This window comes from Pelophylax lessonae (assembly GCF_965119305.1).
Source record: "Pelophylax lessonae genome assembly, chromosome: 4".
NCBI classification, from domain to species: domain Eukaryota; kingdom Metazoa; phylum Chordata; class Amphibia; order Anura; family Ranidae; genus Pelophylax; species Pelophylax lessonae.
Genome location: NC_138771.1, coordinates 674,052,793 through 674,074,735, shown reverse-complemented (window position 1 = coordinate 674,074,735; position 21,943 = coordinate 674,052,793). Strand labels below are relative to the sequence as shown.

Genomic DNA, 21,943 nt, shown 5'->3' with positions numbered 1-21,943 from the left:
TATGGGAAGCATTCCTCCTGGCTTGGTGGCTGCATCATCCTCTACCACCACCGCAAACAGTGAGTACTGTACACCACTTACTAAGTCTGACCTGGACAATAGCCTGGAGGCTATGTACATGAAGTTAATTGCAAAATTCCAGTCAGAGCTGCATAAAACAGCCAACACACTCACTCAGGAGATTTCTGCACTTAGGGGGAGGACAGATAGACTAGAGACAAAACACGATGAGCTTTGCCTTGCCTATAAAGAATTGAGCAGGGATCACGAAACACTTAACTCCGCTTTTGACCAACTACAAGCACATGTCGAGGACTTAGACAACCGCAATCGAAGAAACAATTTGAGGTTGCGTGGTATCCCAGAAACCTATACTGATCTTGTCCCCACAGTGAACCGCCTATTTAAGTCGTTATTGCCAGAAGCAAATGACTCCCAATTCACCTGTGACAGGCTCCATCGGGCCTTACGTCCTAAACCCCCCTCTGATAAACCTCTGAGGGATGTGATTTTGTGCATGAAAGATTTTATCACTAAGGAGGAAATCTTAAGGGCCGCAAGGAACACCCCCAACATCCTTATAGATGGCCACAAATTACAAATCTATCCAGACATATCACAGGCCACGCTGGAGAGGAGACGCGGAATGAAGGAGATAACCACGGTGCTACAGTCAGCCCGTTTGCGCTACAGATGGGGATTTCCATTCAAGTTGATTATACCCCACAATGGATCCACCAATGTAGTTACCACCATTCAAGAGGGTCACAAAACCCTAATAAAATTGGGTTTGATGGATCCAGCATCAGTCCCCTCACCTGCTCCGGCCGCTCGTCCTTTGGCAGACCCCGCCCTCCAGAAGAGGACGCAGAAGAACTCACCAGGATGGGGTCTAAATGTAATTACATGTACTTATCAGATACATGTCACAGGAGCCTTGAACACTCTACACCATAGCAACATCATTTTTTTAACTTTTGTTAAACTCTGGTTGCATTTCCGGAAACCCTTGTTCTCGGGAGAAGGTTCAAGATCTCCCTGGATAGCACGCAACTTAGCAGTAATATGTATTCTATTTCCTCATTTTTTTCCAAATTCCCACTTACTTTTTCCTTCCCTCTTCCTTTTACCCCTATGGTCTGTTCTTTTTATTTTTTACAGCATTACAGATCATTCAACTCATATATTCCTGGACAGACAGGGACACCTACTGGCCAGCTATAAAAGTCTCAAGGAATGGTTTCAAGCTGAGCAAACTTTCACCTCATCAGAGACTACTGATGGCCTTAGACTAACTGGCAAGTAATATTCACTACATAACTGTATTATGGACTTGCCAAGAGTTGCTAGTATTCTCAGGATGGTAATGTCTGTTTGAGTTACCTGGCTCATCACAAGGGCAGACGCTCTTAAAAGTTTAACGTTCTAGGGCAGAGGAGGGGGCCGTTTTCCTCTCTCCCGACTTTTACTTTCATAGCGGCTTTTTCCTTTTATCAATAATCAGGTTCTTTCTGGTTACTTTAATATCAGACATCACACGGGAGGCTTCCTCTCTATTTCAAGTTATATCCTCCAAACGGTCTTAGCTATGCTTCTGCGCTTGTACCCACTCAGCCGATCGACTGACATCAGCCCATTCAAAGGGATCCCTAGGTTATTGTTCTCATTCTCGAGACTTGCATGGATTCTCTCAGGCTGCTGGCTCTTGATCGTCTGTTTTGGAGGAATTTATCCTCCAGTTCGGTTAACAAGTTTTCAGTGCCTTAATGGTTTACTGATCCATGATTATTTTTTTTATCTCTTAATTGAAATAATTTTTCGCAAAGTTAGAGTTTTTGTAAATTCTTCAATGTATGTGCTCACTTATCTCAACAAACGGATGTATGTCATAACCTTATATTGTTTCCGTGCTCGGACTAGCCTCACCTGGGCATGGGTTTTAAGTATGCCAAATGCTGGATGCCTCTGCTCCCATGATGCACTCTATATATCTCTGTTGGACGAAGGTAGATCTGTTGATCTGTTCATAGAATTGATTTCCTCCACCAATCATATCCCTAGGCCAATAGAATTAAATTTTCCTTATAAATATGGCGATTAGAACTATTTCACATAATGTACAGGGATTAAATTCGCCAAATAAACGCAATAAAGCATTTAACTAATATAAGCGTCTAAACGCCAAGATCTTACTGCTCCAAGAAACCCACTTTGCGATAAACAACCATCCCAAATTTTTTCATAAATCCTATAATCAATCCTTTTATACCACATACTCCTCTAGTAGAGGAGTGGCAATTTTCATTCATAACTCTCTCTCCCGTTTGAATTACAAGAGGTCTACAAAGATCCAGAGAGCAGGTTCATAATCATAAGAGGTAGCATCATGGGAAAGGAGTTAACTATAGCAAACTTATATGCCCCAAATGGAGCCACTGTACAATTTTTTTTAGACTTTTTCATGGAATTAGAAAGATATCATTCCTCCCACACAATTCTGGGTGGAGATTTTAACATGGTGGCTCATCCAACCATGGATAGAAGCAATCCCTCCTCCACATCTAAGACATTCCCTAGGACCCTAGAACGCAAACTCAATAATTTACAACTAGTGGATACTTAGAGATGTTTAAATGTAGGTTCTAGGGAGTTCATGTTTTACTCAAACCCTCACAATTCATCGGCTAGAATAGATTATATTTACACCTCACAAGTAATATTAGCCAATTCAATCTCAGCGGATATATTTCCCTGTGTATGGTCCGACCATCACATGGTGATATTTGACACAAAAGGTATTGGTCTTACCCCTACACCATTCTCATGGAGACTGAATGACTCCATTTTGGCAAATAATCAAGATACTCAGGGGATTTCAGATACCATAACGGAATTTTTTAGACTTAACCCCACTGAAAATACCACAGTTTAAAATACATGGGTCACACACAAGGCCTTTATTAGAGGCAAACTTATCGCAATAGCAGTTAAGAAAAACCGTGAACGCACAAAAAAAATACATGATCTAACCAAAGATCTACAAAAACTTTAATACCCTGCATGATCAAAATATTAGACTTCAAATAGATAAAAAAAGAACGGAATTAAATGGTATCCTTTCCGAGAATGCCGATAAATCACTCAGATATACAAGATCTAAATTTCTCCTATGTGGAAATTCCTCCTCCACAATGCTAGCCAGAAAACTTAACCAATCAGTCAAAGCACCTCATGTTTATAAGTTAAATACACCTTCTGGCATGGCTACCTCACATCCCAAAGAGGTCTTGGGTATCTTTGAGAAATTTTACTCAAACCTCCTATCCCCTCCCCCCACAGCAGCCTCGTCTGATTCCCAGAAATGTCTGGATGATATTCCACTTCCATCCTTGTCTTCTACGGACACTGAACTATTGAATGCACCCATCACATACACTGAGGTGGCACAGACTATTAAATCTCTTCGTAATTCCTCTGCACCTGGACCCGATGGATTTACAGCTATATACTACAAAACATTCACACAAATTCTTTCTCCCAAACTTTCACTGCTTTTTAACCAAATACTTAACCACTTAAGCCCCGGAAGATTTTACCCCTTTCCTGACCAGGGTTTTTTTTGCGATTTTTTTTTACTGCGTGAATTTAACGGACAATTGCGCGGTCGTGCAACGCTGTACCTAAACAAATTTGACGTCCTTTTTTTCCCACAAACAGAGCTTTCTTTTGGTGGTATTTGATCACCTGTGCGATTTTTTGATCATGCGCTATAAACAAAAAAAGAGCGTCAATTTTGCAAAAATAACAATATTTTTCAAATTTTTTTATATGAAATTCCCCAAAAAAATGTAAAAATCAAAAAATTTTTAACATTTTCGGCCAATTTGTTTTATGCTACCTATGTTTGGTAAAAAAAATCGCAAAAAGCGTATTTTGATTGGTTTGCGCAAAAGTTATCGCGTTTACTAACAAAGGGAAAGATTTTTGTCATTTTTGGTGTTTTTTTTTAACGAGTAATGGCGGCGATCTGCGATTTTTTTTGCGGGACTGCGACATTGCGGCGGACAGATCGGACCCTTGACGGACATTTTTGACACTTTTGGGGTTACCAGTGACATTACTGCAGTAATCAGTGCTATATATATGCACTGTTACTGTAAAAATGACACTGGCAGGGAAGGGGTTAACTGTATTGGAGAGGGAGGGGTTAAGTGTGTCCTAGGGGCGTGTTTCTAACTGTGATGGGACATGTCTACTATTGTAAAAACAGAGATCAACGGTCCTACATAGTAGAACCGTCTGATCTCCATTCTTACACAGGGGAGAATGACAGGCGGCTTGTTTACATTAGCCGCCTGCCTTTCTCCCTCTCTACCGACGATCGCCGAGTGACCGGCGGACATCGGGTCCGCCGGTCACACGCACTGACTCCTTAGTGAACAAGCCGGGGCAGGCCCGTGCCTCAGTGGGCGCGTGCTCGCCCGCTATTGGCTCACAAGCCGGTGACAGGCTAGTGACGTACCGGTACGCCACTTTGCCTGGCCGGGGATGACAGGTTAAAGGCAAGTGGTTAAAGGCAATGCATTCCCAGAAGAAATGTCCCTAGCAAATATGGTTCTCCTCCCAAAACCAAATATCAACCAAGACCAATATCAATTATCAATAATGATCTTAAACTATTTAGTAAAATCCTAGCCAATAGACTTTCTGCTTTAATTCCTAAACTCATATCTACATCCCAATCAGGCTTCATCCCAAACCGCCAAATTACAGATAATATCCGTTTAGCATGTAATATCATACAAGATGCAAACTTATTCAAAAAACATCTGCTACTATTGGGACTTGACATCCACAATGCCTTCGACAGTGTCTCATGGGAGTACCTTAAGCAATTTCTCCCCAGATTTGGCCTTACTGGTGAATTCTTAAATGGTTTTATGGCCCTATATAAATACCCCAAAACTAGAATTAGAATGACAGGCTGCAATTCCTCCTTTTTTCCTTTGGGTAGGGGAACTCGGCAGGGTTGCCCCCTGTCCCCTCTGCTATTTGCTCTAGCTATTGGGCCACTTTCAATAGCAATCAAAAGACATGATGGAATAGAGGGATACAGGAAGGGCACGGAGTCTTACAAACTAAGCCTATATGCAGATGACGCGCTGCTATACATTCGCGACCCATTACGTTCAATACCTAATTTACTAATAGTATTAGAGAGATTTGCAGAGATATCAGGACTCAGTATTAATATGTCTAAGTCGGTAGCCTTGCCAATTAACTTCTCATCGCTTGACACTTTGACCCTAAAATCCAAATTTCCATTTGCATGGGCTCTGGAGACGATCCCCTATCTGGGCATACAATTATGTAAAGAATACAAATCCCTCTTCCAATCAAATTTCCCACCATTAGTAACAAAAATATGCAACATGCTCCAAATATGGTCCACTTATCGTTTTTTCTTTTTAGGGAAAATAACGGCCATCAAAATGACCACTCTCCCGAAACTGGTTTATCTTTTCCGTGTCTTACCCATATATCTCACCAAAACCTTTACATCTAAAATCCAATCGACTATTAATAAATTTGTTTGGGGCAACAAAAACCCAGATATGCAACCAACGTCTTATACCAACACCAACAGTCAGGAGGCCTCGGCCTTCCTCAGATATGGACATATTACATATGTAGTAGACTAACTCAATTAGGACATTGGCACGATCATACATCAAAATCGCTTTGGGTGAAATTCGATCGCTCCTTTTAATTTGGCAGGTCTGCTTTGGGATCTAACGATCCCTATACGTCAAATATCTACCTGGAATTCAGTTATATCAGACACCATTAAAATATGGAGATTCATCAATAGGAAATGGCCCCTAGTTTCTGACCCTCCTATGGGCACTTCCTTTTTGGGAGATCCAAGATTTAAAGAGGCTTTCAATTCTCCGCAACAGTTTGCATGGTGGTCGGACAATGAGTTAACAACAATTTTTGACCTATTTGATGGAGGAGTTTTCCACTCTTTTGAGAAATTAACAAGCACAAATCACATACCTCCTTCAGAAAAAAAGAACTATGAACTGGTTAAAAACGACTTTACATCTTTCCACTCTCGGCCTTCTGGAGCACCTCTTAGCACATTTGAACACATTTGCCTAAAAGACCCCTTGGGTAAAGGTCAAATCTCTACTCTTTACACCACTCTAAATACACGTGACACCGAGATGAAATTAAAATACATGACCGATTGGGAGGTGGAACTACAGGAGTCCTTTTCTGTGAGAGATTGGCAGAATATGTGGCTGAATTTACGGGGATCCACCAGATTGCTGGGAGTGAGAGAAACAGCTATTAAGATATTTACAAGATGGTACGATACAACGGAGAAATTAAATAGGTTCTACCCAGAGGTCTCCCCTAACTGCTTTAGAGATTGCAATGGGTTGGGCTCTCTAAGGCACATATTCTGGGACTGTCCCAAGATCCAAAACACCTGGTTGGAGGTTTTCCGTTTAATAGAGAAGGTTATAGGCAAAAATCTCAATCTATCATTAACACAATGTTTATTGTTCAAAGGTATCCCAGAACTCTCCATACACCTAACCCGCTTAACGCATACAATTTGCGTAGCGATGCTATGTTTAATCACTAGGCAATGGAAAGAACCACATGTTCCATTTACACTTGTTACTCACAGAATAGAGGACATCAGATCAATGGAAGGCTATCATCATACTATAACAAATACTAAAAAAATATATGACCAAAAATGGACCCCCTGGTGCCTATATAGATGCTCTCAAATCACTTAAGGTATGGCGACTATTAGATTTTCTCTTGAGAGTTAAATAGATTGGATCCTATTACGCATTTTACCACTTGCCTACTTGTGCACTTAAACCCCCTTCCCATCCAGGCCAATTTTTAGCTTTCAGCGCTGTCACACTTTGAATGACAATTGCGCGGTCATGCTATACTGTACCCATATGACATTTTTATAATTTTTTTCACACAAATAGAGCTTTCTTTTGGTGGTATGTAATCACCTCTGGGTTTTTTATTTTTTACAAAAAAAAAGAATAAAGACAGACAATTTTGAAAAAAAAAAAAAGTTTTTCTTATTTTCTGCGAGTAAATTTTGAAAATAAATTTTTCTCCTTCACTGATGTGTGCTGATGAGGCGGCACTGATGGGCACTGATAGGCTGCACTGATGGGCACTGATAGGCTGCACTGATGGGCACTGATGAGGAGGTACTAATATGCCACACTGATGAGCACTGATAGGCGGCATTGATAGGCGGCATTGATAGGCGGCACTGATAGGCGGCACTGATGAGCACTGATAGGCGGCACTGAGAGGTGGCACTGCTGGGCACTGAGAGGCGGCACTGACAGGCGGCACTGATGGGCACTGAAAGGCGGCACTGATGGGCACTGGCGGATGGCACTGATGGACACTGACGGGTGGCACTGATGAGCACTGATGGGCGGCACTGATGGGCAGCACCATCAGTGCCCACACTCAGTGCCCATAGTGCTGCCAGTCAGTGCTCATCAGTGCCTAGATGAGCATGCACTGATGGGCACTGACTGGCAGCACTATGGGCACTGATTGTGGGCATTGATGGGGGACACTGATGGCGGGCACTGTGGGCACTGTTGGGGGCAATTTGTGTATTTTTTTTACCTTTTAGTAATCAGGGCACTGGTGATCAGTGCCCTGATTACATTTGTCTGTGTCCCCGGCGGCTGACGGCTCCCCCTCCTTCCTCCAACTGCAGGCTCCGTGTGAGGAAGGAGCGCCGGCGATGAGAGATGATCTCATATGTTTACATATGAGATCATCACTCATTGGATGGTCCGATCACGTGGTGAATGGCCGCTGTGATTGGCCATTCACCACGATCTGTGATCGGCCGTGTCCAAGGGACACGGCCGATACAGATTCCCCCCCGATGCGCGCTCGCGGGAGAGCGCGGGGGGCGTGTCACTGGGAGGCCGTTTAAAAACGGCCTCCCGAAAATTCGAGTCCGCGCTGCAGCCGTATATAGGCTGTAGCGCGGATGCGAGGAAGTTAAAGAATTACTACTTTCTTCCCAGGAGATGGATGTGATGGGCGCCCCCTCAAGAGGCAGAGTGGGTGCCCATTAGAACGGTTCATCTTTTGGTCCTCCACTTCTTCCTGTTTGTTCTTTTAAGATTTACTCAGATTATACATACATAGTTATGTAAGACTTTATCTTAATTTTGAACTCCAGACAAGTAAAGTTCACTTTCTCAAGAATGTATAATAAGGAATAGAAATGATATACTCTGGCAGTTAATATGTGTATTTTCTACTGATAAAAGATGTATGATTCTTACATTGTACTTTTTTATCTTCACCCTGAAATCTTGACTTTGTATAAGTATTTATGTTTAAAGTTTATAATCAAAAAAATCCATTCAATAGTAGCCCTGACAGTTAAAGCTGATAGTTCCTTCAGTCACTCTCACTTATTGAATATAATACTTTGTGGATTAAGCATTTATTCTTGCAGTGTCGGTCTTTTGAGCCCGTTTTGTAGTAATTGGGGTTTAATGGAGTGACACTGCAATATCTGTTATTACAGACTCCTATTTGTTCTTATTAAGTTGTTTGATTTACCTTTTATCTCGGAAAACAGTCAAACTTGTATTTTATTGTGTCAGTGTATTTATGGAGAACATATCTGAAATGTCTGAACCTATAGTGCCTAACGGGTCGGATACTTCTCAGGGTCAGATGAGTGCAGAGGAACTTCCACTAACCAGCAGCCCTCAGGGGGGTCATGCTACAGTTGAATAAAAAATAAGTTGATTATGGGAAAAAAAAAAAGAGGTCGATATAAAGCCCAGTGAATGGCAGTTTATTCATTTAGGAATACCATGAGGTACTATGAACGATTGATTTGACATATGAACATTGTTACATTCTGACATTACACACTGACAGATGGGTCTCATTTGTGAACTGCTGCATGTCCGGGTCATCTTCCCTGGCCCCAATCTCCGTCCCAGCAGATGTCTGTGTCCCACACTCTGGCCGTACATTCTGGGCTCTCCGGTTTACAGTGAAGCTTGGTGATAATTGTAGACAGCAAGAATAACAATATGGCCGCCCCCAACACAGGGGGAGGATCTGTGATCTCCACCTACAATCATCCACCAATCCTGATAGTTTACAGCATTTGTCAGTGGACTTCAGTGTTGATATCTGCAGTGAGGAACATTTACTGTAGGACACAGCCGGGGCTACTTCATCAGGGGACACAACGCCAATGTCCAACATATGAGGGGACACAATACCAATGTACAAACAAACAGGAACTGCCCCAACCCATAACTGGCCTTAACAGCAAGGAGCACATGGAAGGGCAACACATGCTAAACAAAAACAAAGACAAATTCCCAGCTCAACTTACCAGCCAGCCTGCAACAGAGTTGTCCTGACTAACAGTTCACATTAAAAACAAGGGATTTAGTTTGTACACATTTGCAAATGCCTAAGCTGTAGAGGCCGGGACAAGGCACCCCAGCACTACCTGCAGTCATAATTTTGAGAGCCTCCATAGTAGGAGCACATATATAATAATGGATGGATGGATTGAGGGCAGGTATGCCTGGAGGGAGCCGATTCCTCCCTAAAGGCACAGGGGCATGCTGGACACCCAGCAAATAGCCCAATGGTAGCGAAGGTGTCCAGTGCCCCCCCTCACTAAGGAGGAGTGGGCTCTCTCCAGGCATACCTGCCCTCAATCCATCCATTATTATATACAGTATGTGCTCCTACTATGGAGGTTCTCAACATTTATAGAACTAGGACTGCAGATAGTACTGGGGTGCCTTGATGTGGCCTCTGCAGCTTATGCATGTATTGCAAATGTGTGCAAACTAAACCTCTGTTTTTAATGTAAACTGTTAGGATGATTCGGTTTGTTGCAGGCTGACTGGAAAGTTGAGCTGGGAATTTTTCTTTGTTGTTATTTGAAACAATACCCTTGTACAACACATCAGATGACACAATACCATTGTCCAACACATCAGAGGACACAATACCATTGTCCAACACATCAGGGGGTCACAATTTCTTTGTCCAACACATTGAAGGGACACAATGTGATCTTCCAAAAGATCAGGGGGGGTCACAATTTCTTTGTCCAACACATTGAAGGGACACAATGGCATCTTCCAACACATTGCTAGTCACAATGCCATCTTCCAACACATCAGGGGGGTCACAATTTCTTTGTCCAACACATTGAAGGGACACAATGCCATCTTCCAATACATTGCTAGTCACAATGCCATCTTCCAACACATTGCGGGTCACAATGCCATCTTCCAACACATTGCGGGTCACAATGCCATCTTTCAACACATTGAGGGGCACAATTCCTTTGTTCAACACATTGGGGAGTCACAATACCATTGTCCAACACATCTGGGGACACAATACTTTTTTCCAAGACATTGGGGGGGATGCAATGCCCTTTTCAAATACATCAGCAGACACAATACTATTGTTCACCACATCGGGGGCATAATAACATTGTCCAATTGGGGGACACAATATCCTCTTCCAACACATCAGGAGACAAAATACCATTGTCCACCACATCGGGGGCACAATATCATTGTCTAATTGGGGGAAACGATATCCTTTTCAAACACATCAGGGGACACGATACCCTTATCCAACACATTGCGGGCACAATGCCATTGTCCAAAACATTGGGAGGCACAATACTATTGTCCAACACATTTCCGGGAAACTGAAAGTCATTGTCCAAGACATCAGAGGATACTACACCATTGTCCAACATATCAGGGGCACAATGTCATTGTCCACATATCGAGTGAAAGAATACTCTTGTCCCAAACATTGGGGTACAGGGTTGAGCATACAGTATCATTATCCACACATCGAGGGGCACCATAACCTTGCACATACATATGGAGACACAATACTATTGTCCATCACATTGGAGAACACAATACTATTGTCTACCACACTGGGGAACACAATACCATTGTCTACAACAGGGGGGCACAATACTTTTGTCCAATGTCTTAGAAGACACAATATTATTTTCCAAAACATCAAAGGACACAATACTCTTGTCCAACAAATTGGGTGACACATTACTATTGTCCAATACTTTAGGGGACAGAATACAAATCTCTTCCAAAGTAGGGAACACAATGCTAATGTCCAGCACATCAGGAGACACAATGCAATTGTTCACCACATCCAGCATACATTATGTACTATGTAGACCTTCCCAAGATTATCTGATATCTGCAACCAGTTATTAATAATGCCCAGAAATGGACCGTTATTATGGGTGGAGAGGTCAAGGATCTTCACCCCCAGTAGTTGGGATCCTATCCATGTCCTCTCTGTCATATGTCACCTCCCGATACTCGACATGGAAACTAACTGTCTTCACAGGGGGAAACGATTTTCTCTTCCTTCCCTGGAGCTGCAGCTGAGATAATAAAAATGACACAGAATGAAAATATAATTCTCTCTTTTACTTCACATATCAGAAACATCAACAATATACATTTTACTAATATGACATATTTTAATATATTATCTATTCTGGTGCAAAATAAGAAGGGTGTGAGGGAACATTGCTGAGGCCCTAAAAGACCCAGAATTCCCTGGGCACCGAGACTGAAATATTGGGTGATAAGAAGTGAGGTTAAGGGCATTGCTTGGGTTCTAAAATATCTGAGGCCCCTAGACTGAAATGTGGGGTAATAAAGGGATGAGGTAAATGGAAATACTTGGTTTCTAAAAGATCTGGGCCCATCCTAACATTTAGACCAAAATATTAGGTGATTAGGGGGTGTGGTCAGAGACAGTGCTAGGTTCAAAAAGGCGTATTGCCCTCAGGACAGCTAGTCCAAAATGTGGGGTGATAAGGGGGTGAGGTCTAAGGCATTGCTGGTGTCATAAAATATCTGAGGACTCAAAGTCACCTAGTCTAAAATATGAGGTAAAAAACAAGTTAGGCCAAGAATTTGCTGGAGTTTGAAAAGACTTGGTCGCCCTAACTTTAATATTGGGTGATAAGGGTTTAAGGTCAAGGGCATTACTGGGGTCCTCAAAGATCTGGGCCCCTCCTGACATTTAGACCAAAAAAATAGATGATATAGGGATGGGGTCAGGGACAATGCTAGATTCTAAAAGATCTTTGGCTTTAAGGATATCTAGTCCAAGATATGGGGTGATAAGAGGGTGAGGTCTAGGGCATTGTTGGTGTCCTAAAATACCTGATGCCTCTAGGTCACCTAGACTGAAATATGGGGTAATAAGCAGGTTAGGCCAGGGATTTGCTGGAGTCTGAAAAGACTTGGGCCCCCTAACTTAAATATTGGGTGATAAGGGGGAGGTTATGGGCATTGCTGGGGTTCTAAAAAACCTGGGTTTCTCAGGGCACTTTTACTTTAAAAAAAATAGGGTGATAAAGGCAGAGAGGTCAAAGGCATTGCATAGGTCCTAAGAGACTGACGGAAATGGGGGATAAGGGGGTAAGGTCAGGGCATCCCTGGGTTCTAAAACACAACCCCCAAGACACCTATTACAAAATATGTCATGATAAGTGGGTAAGGTTAGGGGAATTTCTGAGGTCCTAAACAACCTGGGGCCCCTAGGGCATGTAACCTGAAATATGGTGTGTAAACAGGGTGAGGTTAGGGGCATTGCTGGGGACCTAAAGTACCCAGGGTTTGCAGGAGCCTAGACTGGAATGAGGTGATACGAGAGCGAGGTTAGGGACAATACAGGGGTCCCAGGGCACCTAGACTGGAATGAGGTGATAAGAGAGCGAGGTTAGGGACAATACAGGGGTCCCAGGGCACCTAGACTGGAATGTGGTGATAAGAGAGCGAGGTTAGGGACAATACAGGGGTCCCAGGGCACCTAGACTGGAATGTGGTAATAAGGGGATGAGGTCAGGGGTCCCTTGAGCAGCTAGACTGAAATAGGGTGATGATAGGGTTTGTTCTTACCCGCCAGCCGTAGTCGTACAACCAGGATGGCCAGGAGCAGTACAATACCAATCAATGTACAAACTGCGGCTGTTCTTCTAATCCTGGAACCTGAGGAGAGAGAGAGAGGAACATCATTTAGGAGGAAACATGACATTGTCTGCTGTTTACATTGTACCAGAAAAACTGTCCCGGAGCCATTGTCCAGTGAGAAGCCAATCGGATATTGGCACATAGACCTATCTGATCTCTGTAAAGTCACACAATAGTCATATCTAGACGAATAATATTTAATAATTCTATGATTCTCTGCAGATTGGAGAAAATAGCTGTCCCCTTATCTGGGGTCTCCCAATTCCATGGGTTTTCTGTGCCCCCACCTTCTTTCTCAGGAGGGATAAGTGAGAGTCAATAATTTCCATTTCTTCATTAGAAAGTGACCCATCTGTACACATTGCCCCACTATTGCTGAAGACTACACCCTGAGGAGAAATTGTGGCCCACCCTGTCCCTGGAGGCTCCATGTGCCTTTGGAGGCCAGGGGGTGCTACATTTTTGGCATTTGACGTGGGGCTCAATGCTACTTTGGTCATGGTTGACCCAGCAACACACCTAAATTGCACAAAGATTCATCTTTGGTTCTGTTGGAATGTGTAGAACATCAGCTAAAGCCTGAGAGACTTTAACATCGTGCTAAGAACTGTGGGGCAGAGCCTCTGTTTTTTTTTTTTCTTAGAGCGTTGTCTGGTTTTGTCACTTTTGGCAACACCGACTGAGATAAAACTGAACTCCAGAAGATGCAAAGCACCTCTCTGGAAGGATGAAGTGAGTGCCTGAGGGTTCAAGAGGATACCAGAACAAATCAGCAATTTGGGAGCTGTAAAATGTGAATTGTAGCCTGTGTGAACGGGATGTGGTGAAGCTACTGTGACCGACCTTCAGGTGAAAGAGGAGAGAAGCATGATGGAATTTACCAACCCCCTTTTCAGCCATTGATAGTTTCTATCCCAGGGATCACCACCTGGTTGGCTGTGCAGTGTCACCAGATCACGGATACCGGTGTAACGTTAAAAAACCATACCCCGTGAAGAAACCATACCCTCGTCACTTCCGGTGTGAAACAGCTGAGCAGCGCAGCAGTGCGCATGCTCAGAGCCCCGGAGACGTAACTGAACAGCAAAGAAGATCACAAGTGCGCATGTTCAGAGGGTAGGAAATAATCACGGCACTGTGTGAAATGTCATACTTGCGGCGGTATAATTAAAACAGTTCGGCTGCAACATCAAACATGTGCTCTCCTATCGCTGTCACTTCCCTGATCTCCCCTAATAAATATATAAGCGGCGGCGGGTGTATGAGATGTAAGTGACGGCGATCGCGGCTCCGTGATCCTCTTTTATATTTATTAGGCGAGATGAGGGAAGTGACAGGGGAAGGAGCGGAGATGACTGATGTTGCAGAGGAGCTGTTTTAATGTAACGGTGGCAAGTGTAAGTACCGTGAGAAATCCATACCCTCCGTAGCTGCACCGGAAGTGACGAGGGTATGGTTTTTTCACGGAACACCGGGATACAAATGCAACCCAAGGGAAGCTATGAAATCATCAGGTAGTTTTCCGTCTCTGCTCAGGACAAGCTGTGACTAAGGATGAGCTGAAGATACCTGGGTTCTGTTTGAGGTTTGGTGAACAATAGATACAGTACAATCAGATACTGAATCAGAAACCCATTGAAATCAATGGGAGTCAAATGTTGAAAATCTGTTCTGGACATTTTCTCCTGGAGATGACACCTCCGACCTTGCCACCCCTGCTGTTAGGAGTGGATTTGACCTCAGGTATGGCTGTTGCCAAATCTACTGCTACCACCAAGTTTACTGTTGCTGCTGCTACAGACAGCGTCCAGACTGCATCAGACAAGGCTAGATCCTCATGAGCTGCTGTGGTAGAGGCCTACAATGCACCCTATCAGTACCAGATTTAGAGTGCGCTGACTGCAAGATCACTGGAGGTAAGTAAACCCATTGGGTTTATGTGAGTAACAGGGCTACTTCTGCTCAACCTCAGTTAGTGCCTGTCCACAGTGGCTGATTCTAACCTTCAGTCAGATCAGGAATCAAAGATATGGGATTCAGGGTCCTTGGTGGGTTGGTGGTCAGATCAGACTGTGAAGAATGAGTAGAGTATAGAATGTCACCTTGCTATAGCTCCTGCCCTGAAGAGCCACCTGTAGGCGCACCATTGGTGATTCCCTCACCCCTGCTTGACATTTAAAAGTTGAGAAGCCTTCTAACAATACCTCCTCAATCTGTGGAGTGCTAAAGGTAGGGATGAGCTCAGACATGTTTGAATCCTGGTCCAAATCCACTCGAGCAAGCCCACCAAGAAGATGTCATTGTACTGGGCCAACCAACATTAGGAAGGGCCTTCCCTGTCCTGCAGCTGCATGTATACAAGGATTGTGCAGTTATAGCGCTAGAGAGGGGAATGCCTTGACTGCAGATAATTGGCCCCATACAGGGACAGCTTCTTGGTGGGCTTGCTCAAGTGTGTTTGTCTAGAATCTGAACACACCATCCCTAGTCATAGGTTATTAAGGTTGCTGGGTTCCCTGTTAGAAAATCCCCCGGAGTCTTGTGTTCTCTCTGCCCAAATTGACTAGGCTGCAGAGGGTTGGGATCAAAAAGGAACTGAAAGAATATGGATTGTTATATCTTTCCGGGTATGGTGTGATGACGTAATAGCGCCAGTGACGCGTTCTCGGAGCATGCGCTCCTTCTTTGGCCTGAAGAAGGAGCGCATGCTCCGAAACGCGTTGCCGGCACTATTACATCATCACACCATACCCGGAAGTGACGGCGGGAGGCCCGTAGTGCGTTCCAATGAGCAGGAAGTACCGACTACCATCAGTTCACATTTTGAGGATCGAGACCGCTCGAGCCATCCTGATCATGACACCGGATTGATGGACCCATCTCACATACATGGACATTTTCATGCCTATTTTACATATTCCTTTGTGAGTACCTTTCTTCTGATTATTTATCAATAAATCCTTATACTGCACTTAGAGTGGCGCCTGTGTTCTCCCTACATCTCTATAGACCGGTCATGTGGGGTGGTGCAGCGTGGTTGCAGTAAAACTTGGAACTTTTATTGAATGGAATGGCAAAATTACAAACATTCTGGTGGGAGAACTGACAGTTCAATGATGTATCTGAGGAGAGGTGCCAACCGTGTCCGTTGCAGAGAGAAGAGTACAGCCTGGCTGGTCTGGTCCCCAAGAGACAAGACCTCTTCCAAGTTAGCAAGTCCCTAACCTCTCCCTACTTATAAGGAACCTTTCCCTGCTGCTTGTTACTTTCCCTAGAAAGCAGGGTTTCTCTCCCTACACTAGACTTTCACAAAATGTGTGCCAATACTTAGGGGCAGGGACTTATATAGACCCAGCTAACCCAAGATGGCCACCATAGATTACATGGCTGCAGTGTAGCCAGCCAAAACGCTGCTCCATTGACCCAGGAAATCAAAGAGAAACTATGTTTCCTCTGACTTTCTCCCCAGGCTGTGATAACACTCGGATCGAATGCCACCTACAATGGAGAAAACAGACTACATCTGTCTACAGGCATGGTAGGCCAGCTCAGCTACTAGACCCACATTACTATTGGCACACCTCCCAACTTTCTGAGATGGGAATGAGGGACACCTATTAACAAAAGTATGTATGTATAAGACACACCCACCTGCCATGCCTCCCTTAAAGGAGAATTGTACAAAAAATGATTGGTTAAATCCACAAATGCTTTTTTACCATCACTATTCCTTTATACTGGCTTTTGGAATTTACAAATGCAGCAGTTTAGAAATTGTGTAGCCGGGAGCAGACTACAGCTATCTGACTTTGTAGGATTGCCTTCTGCTGTCCCCGACTGTCTCTGTGTCCCCCTAGTGCTGGGATCGGATTACTTGCATCACACTTCTGAGCCTAGAGGAGAGCATTGTGGGAAATGTAGTCCTCTGAGCAGACATCGCTGAACTGCATAACTGTCCATGAACTAGCCATCTGCTCCAGGGGAGATTTATGGTAAAGACAATAATGTGATCTGCTAGGCAGGCCTACGCTCTCTTGCTTCCCAGTTTATCCAGGACTCAGCTGACCAATACCTTTTGGTTCTCTTCTCTTGAACAAGTAAAGTTGAGAGAGGTAAATTCATTTACATTGCGTTAATGTGTTATTTCAAGGTGTACACAAAATATCTGAACCTAGAGTGTCAGTGGGGTTGGAAAGTTGTAGAGGAATGTATCCACCGCTCAGGTGAGCAATCCCAAAGCTGCCCAGCATGGATGCCAGCCCCCGGCTCACCACCGTGTACTAGTAGAGATAAAAGCGAGGTTGGCCGCACACCACCAGCTGCTAGAAAAATGAAGTCCTTTATTGCACAAGCCAAATATAGACAAGATACATGGAAAAGGTAGACGCGTTTCCCACTTGTCAACGAGCTTGTTCACTAATTAATGGATGGGAAGTTCACATGGTCAAGGGTGCACAGAGAAACATGCAATTTCAAGCAACCCCCAACGGTTTAGCACTGGGAAACACTTTTTGATAAATAAGTAGTGCATTTTATATACAACTATATATATATATATCAGACTAAAATGAGGGATAAATGAGGAAGAAAGAGGGACAGAGGGACTTTGTTCCAAATGAGGCACAGTCCCTTGAAATCAGGGACAGTTGGAAGCTTTGCTATTGGTAAATGTCTAATTTTGTTGCTTTCATTTTTTAGAGGACACATCTAGGTTTTGTTCAATAGCAACAGAGGAGTGATGTGTCCAGATGGGCTCCAGTCACATTTAGATGCAAGAAATGGAGTTTATTGTCTCTCACTCAACACTCCTGAGAGAACCGGTGAGGACACAGGACAACCATGGACCTGGCAGACACCAGATGAGGAACAAAGTACTTTTACTCTTCCCAGATGAAAAACCTTTGAACCGATCGAGCAAAAATTAGCTCCTGACTGTAAGACACTTGTCGGGAGAGGTAACTGAACATATAATTATTGTTGGTTGACAACCACTCCCTTATACCATAACCGGAGTACATGAGAACCCTCTTAGACATCAAATCACATCTCTGCGTCTGAACATTTGTGGTTCATTATTACCTCCAGAACATTCACATCAGTCTCTCTACCTGAGGAGCTTACACTCTAATGTCCCCTCACAGTCACACACTACTATTATTATACATTTATATAAATCTGACATAGACCGCAGCGCTGTACAGTGATCACTGAGCCAATCACATCAGTCTCTGTACCAGAGGAGCTTACACTCTAATGTCCCCCCACAGTCATATCAGTCTCTGTACCAGAGGAGCTTACACTCTAATGTCCCCTCCCCCACAGTCACATCAGTCTCTGTACCGGAGGAGCTTACACTCTAATGCCCCCCCCCCCCACAGTCCCACATTACTATTATTATACATTTATATAGCTCTGACATATACCGCAGTGCTGTACAGTGATCACTGAGCCAATCACATCAGTATCTGTACCAGAGGAGCTTACACTCTAATGTCCCCCCACAGTCACATCAGTCTCTGTACCGGAGAAGCTTACACTCTAATGCCCCCCCCCCCCCCACAGTCCCACACTACTATTATTATACATTTATATAGCTCTGACATATACCGCAGTGCTGTACAGAGACCACTGAGCCAGTCACATCAGTCTCTGTACCAGAGGAGCTTACACTCTAATGTCCCCCTCCCCCCCCAGTCACACACTATTATTATTATACATGTCTATATCTCTGACATATGCCGCAGCGCTGTGCAGAGAACACATTCACCTCACTCTATGACATTTGGGGTTTCAGTACTACAAACAGAACACTTACCTGAGTCCTGGGTCCCCCCTGTGTGGGGTGGATTGGGGGGTCTCTGGGGCTCAGACATTCCCCCGTCTCTCTGATGTCAGTGATCTGGATGTAACATTCTCAGAGTTTTTCATCTCATTATGTGACCACAGGAAGTACAGACAGGTTATTTTCAGACATTGTGTGGTCACCCCTGAGGTCTGCACACCCCATCCTTCTCACTGTGACCAGGAAATGAGCACACTGCGGTCTGTATTACACACTGATATTCTTCTTCTGAATAGACGCTGGTTATTCTTTTGAGCACAATATGGCGATACCTCTGAATTTTCTCGTGTTTTTTTACACACTCACCGGCCACTTGCTAGTAATGCGTTGGACCCCTTTTGCCTTCATTCTTCATGGCATAGATACAACAAGTAGTGATGGAGGAACATCGGCCGGGTCGTTTCGCGAACGTTATCCGCAAACGTTCTCAAATGTCCGCGAACCGCAAGTTCGCGGCGGGCCCCATTGACTTTAATGGGAGGCAAACATTAAAAACCTTTAGGTCATATTTGCAGCCACAAAAGACTTACTAGCTGTGCACAAATAGTCCCACAACATGGACAATGTCATAACAGAAGTATTGCTATTGGAAAAGTTGCCCTAAAAAATTTTTTGTTTTTTTATAGCAAAAAAAAATTATCTTTTTTTTCCTAAATCAGCCAGAACTGACAGCAGCCGGTAAATACATGTCAAATACATATAGGGTCTATTCACACGTCTGTAAAATGGGTCCGCATCCGTTCCACAATTTGGCAGAACGTTTACAGACCCATTGATTTTTAATTCCAATCTGAAAAATTAGGCATTCACAGGATAAAGAAGTAAGTGTCGGCCATTCCAGTCCCCAAAAATTAGCCCACATGGGTTCACCTGACAGCTAAGAACGTTGTATTCTGTGGCTGGAGGTACATTAGGCATTGACAGGAAAAATAATTGTCGGCCATAAAAGGCCCCAAAAATTATGCATTCAATGGACATGAAATGCCTTTTATGCCGTTGTATTTACCGAAGACAAGGACCATGAATTGTTATGAGTGGATGGCGGATATTTTTGGCCTGTCATAAGGAATTTTAATCAAACATGGTCTACTGGTCACATGTGTTGAATTCCTCAGAGATCCATGCCTCATTCATTTTTATAAATGTGAGGTAGTCAACACTGTCATGAGCTAGGCGAGTGCGCTAATCAGTCACGATCCCCCCTGCTGCGCTGAACGTCCTTTCGGACAGGACACTGGACGGGGGGCAAGCCAACAGTTCCATTGAAAATCGTGCAAGCTCTGGCCAGAGGTCAAGCCTGCCCACCCAGTAGTTCAGGGGTTCATCACTCCTGAGAGCGTCCACATCGGCTGTTAACCCATTGTAGTCGGACACCTGTCAGTCTAGGCGTTCCCTGATGCTGGATCCGGAGTACAGCTGTCGATGGTTCGGCTGAAAGAAGGATCTCATATCTGAAGTGACCAACACATCTTCAAAACGCCCTCTTCTTGCAGGCGCTGTTGGATTGCTACACGCAACTGTTTCTCTATGAGTGGAAATTCCTCTACCAGCGCACACAAAAGCGGAATGCAGCATTTCTCGAAGCAAGGCCTGGAAGTGCTGCATTCTGACCACCCTCTGTGATGGTGGTAACATTTCTGCCATTTTTTGTTTGTACCGGGGGTCTAAGTACGGTGCCATCCAGTACTGGTCCTTGCCCTTTATGCTTTTTATACGGGGGTCCCCCTTAAAACACTGGAGCATGAAGCCCCCATTCGCACTAAACTGGAAGCGGTGTAGTGGCCTGGCTCCATCTGATCATCCAGGATAAGGTTTGAAGCATGCTCTTCTTGCTCCTCTTCATCTGCCCCGCCACCATCCTCCTCTGACTCCTCTTCAGACTCCTGTTTTTGACTTGTCTCAGATGGAGTAGCACCCCCTGGGAATTCATCCAACATTGCGACTTCCTCATCTTCCTGCTCCTGCTCCTCGACGGCTTGATCAATGACACGACACAATGCACACTCCAGAAAGAAGGCGTAAGGTACGATGTCACTGATGGCACCCTGGCCGTGACTGACCAGTTTGGTGATCTCATCAAATGGCCGCAGAAGTCTGAATGCGTCGCGCATGAGCAGCCACTGGCGTGGTGAAAAAAACCCAAGCTCCCCAGAACCTGTCCTGCCGCAGAGTTCGTACAGGTAGTCGTTAACTGCAACTTTCTGCTGGAGCAGCCTATAAAGCATATACAAGGTTGAGTTTCATTGCGTCGGGCAGTCATAAATAAGACGCCTGACGGGCAGGTTGTGTCGCCGCTGAATGTCAGCAAGGCGAGCCGTGGCTGTGTAAGATCTTCTGAAAGGGCCGAGATTTTCCTGGCCTGCCGCAAGACGTCCTGGAACCCAAGGTATTTGCCAATGAATCACTGCACCACCAAGTTCAGCACACCACTTTACCAACTTTCAAATTGAGCGGTGTCAGCCACTGATCTGCCTGGGAACGCAAAGCTGAAAGGAGCGCAGGACCAGTGTGTCTCTTGGCTTCCAGGCACAACAGATGCAGCACAGCATGGCAACGTCTCCCCTGGCATGTCGAATAGGTTCTGGGGACAGCGGAAGAGACGGTAGCAGCGGAAAAGGAGGAGTCAGCCGAGGAGGAGAGGGAGGATGGAGGAGGAGGAGGAGAAGAAGAGGCAGGACTGCATGCAATCCGTGGCTGTAAAACCAAATCTACATGGGTGCCACGGGTTACATGCTTATCGGCCGTCAAAAGGTTTACCCAGTGGACAGTAAAAGTTATATACCTTCCCTGCCTGTGTTTGCTAGACCATGTGTTTGTGGTCAGATGTATCTTGGCACCAACACTGTGTGCCAGAGATTCATTCACTTGCCGCTGAACATGGCCATACAGCTCTGGAATGCCCTTCTGCGAGAAATATTTCCTTCCTGGGACCTTCCATTGTGGTGTTCCAATTGCCACAAATTTCCGAAAGGCCTCCGAG

General features: G+C 44.4%; 1 protein-coding gene and 1 long non-coding RNA gene across 2 annotated transcripts in view; one reads left to right on the top strand and one right to left on the bottom strand.

Annotated features, from left to right (window-relative positions):
* Positions 1 to 21,943, top strand: part of LOC309553400 (NACHT, LRR and PYD domains-containing protein 3-like) — a 1,231,344-nt gene that overhangs the window by 332,741 nt on the left and 876,660 nt on the right. The gene's annotated exons all lie outside the window — the stretch shown is intronic.
* Positions 11,351 to 19,000, bottom strand: LOC309553420. Its single transcript, XR_014225166.1, has 3 exons — positions 18,937 to 19,000; positions 13,050 to 13,139; positions 11,351 to 11,518 (listed from the first exon to the last, which is right to left on the bottom strand). It is a non-coding gene; the product is annotated as an uncharacterized lncRNA (long non-coding RNA).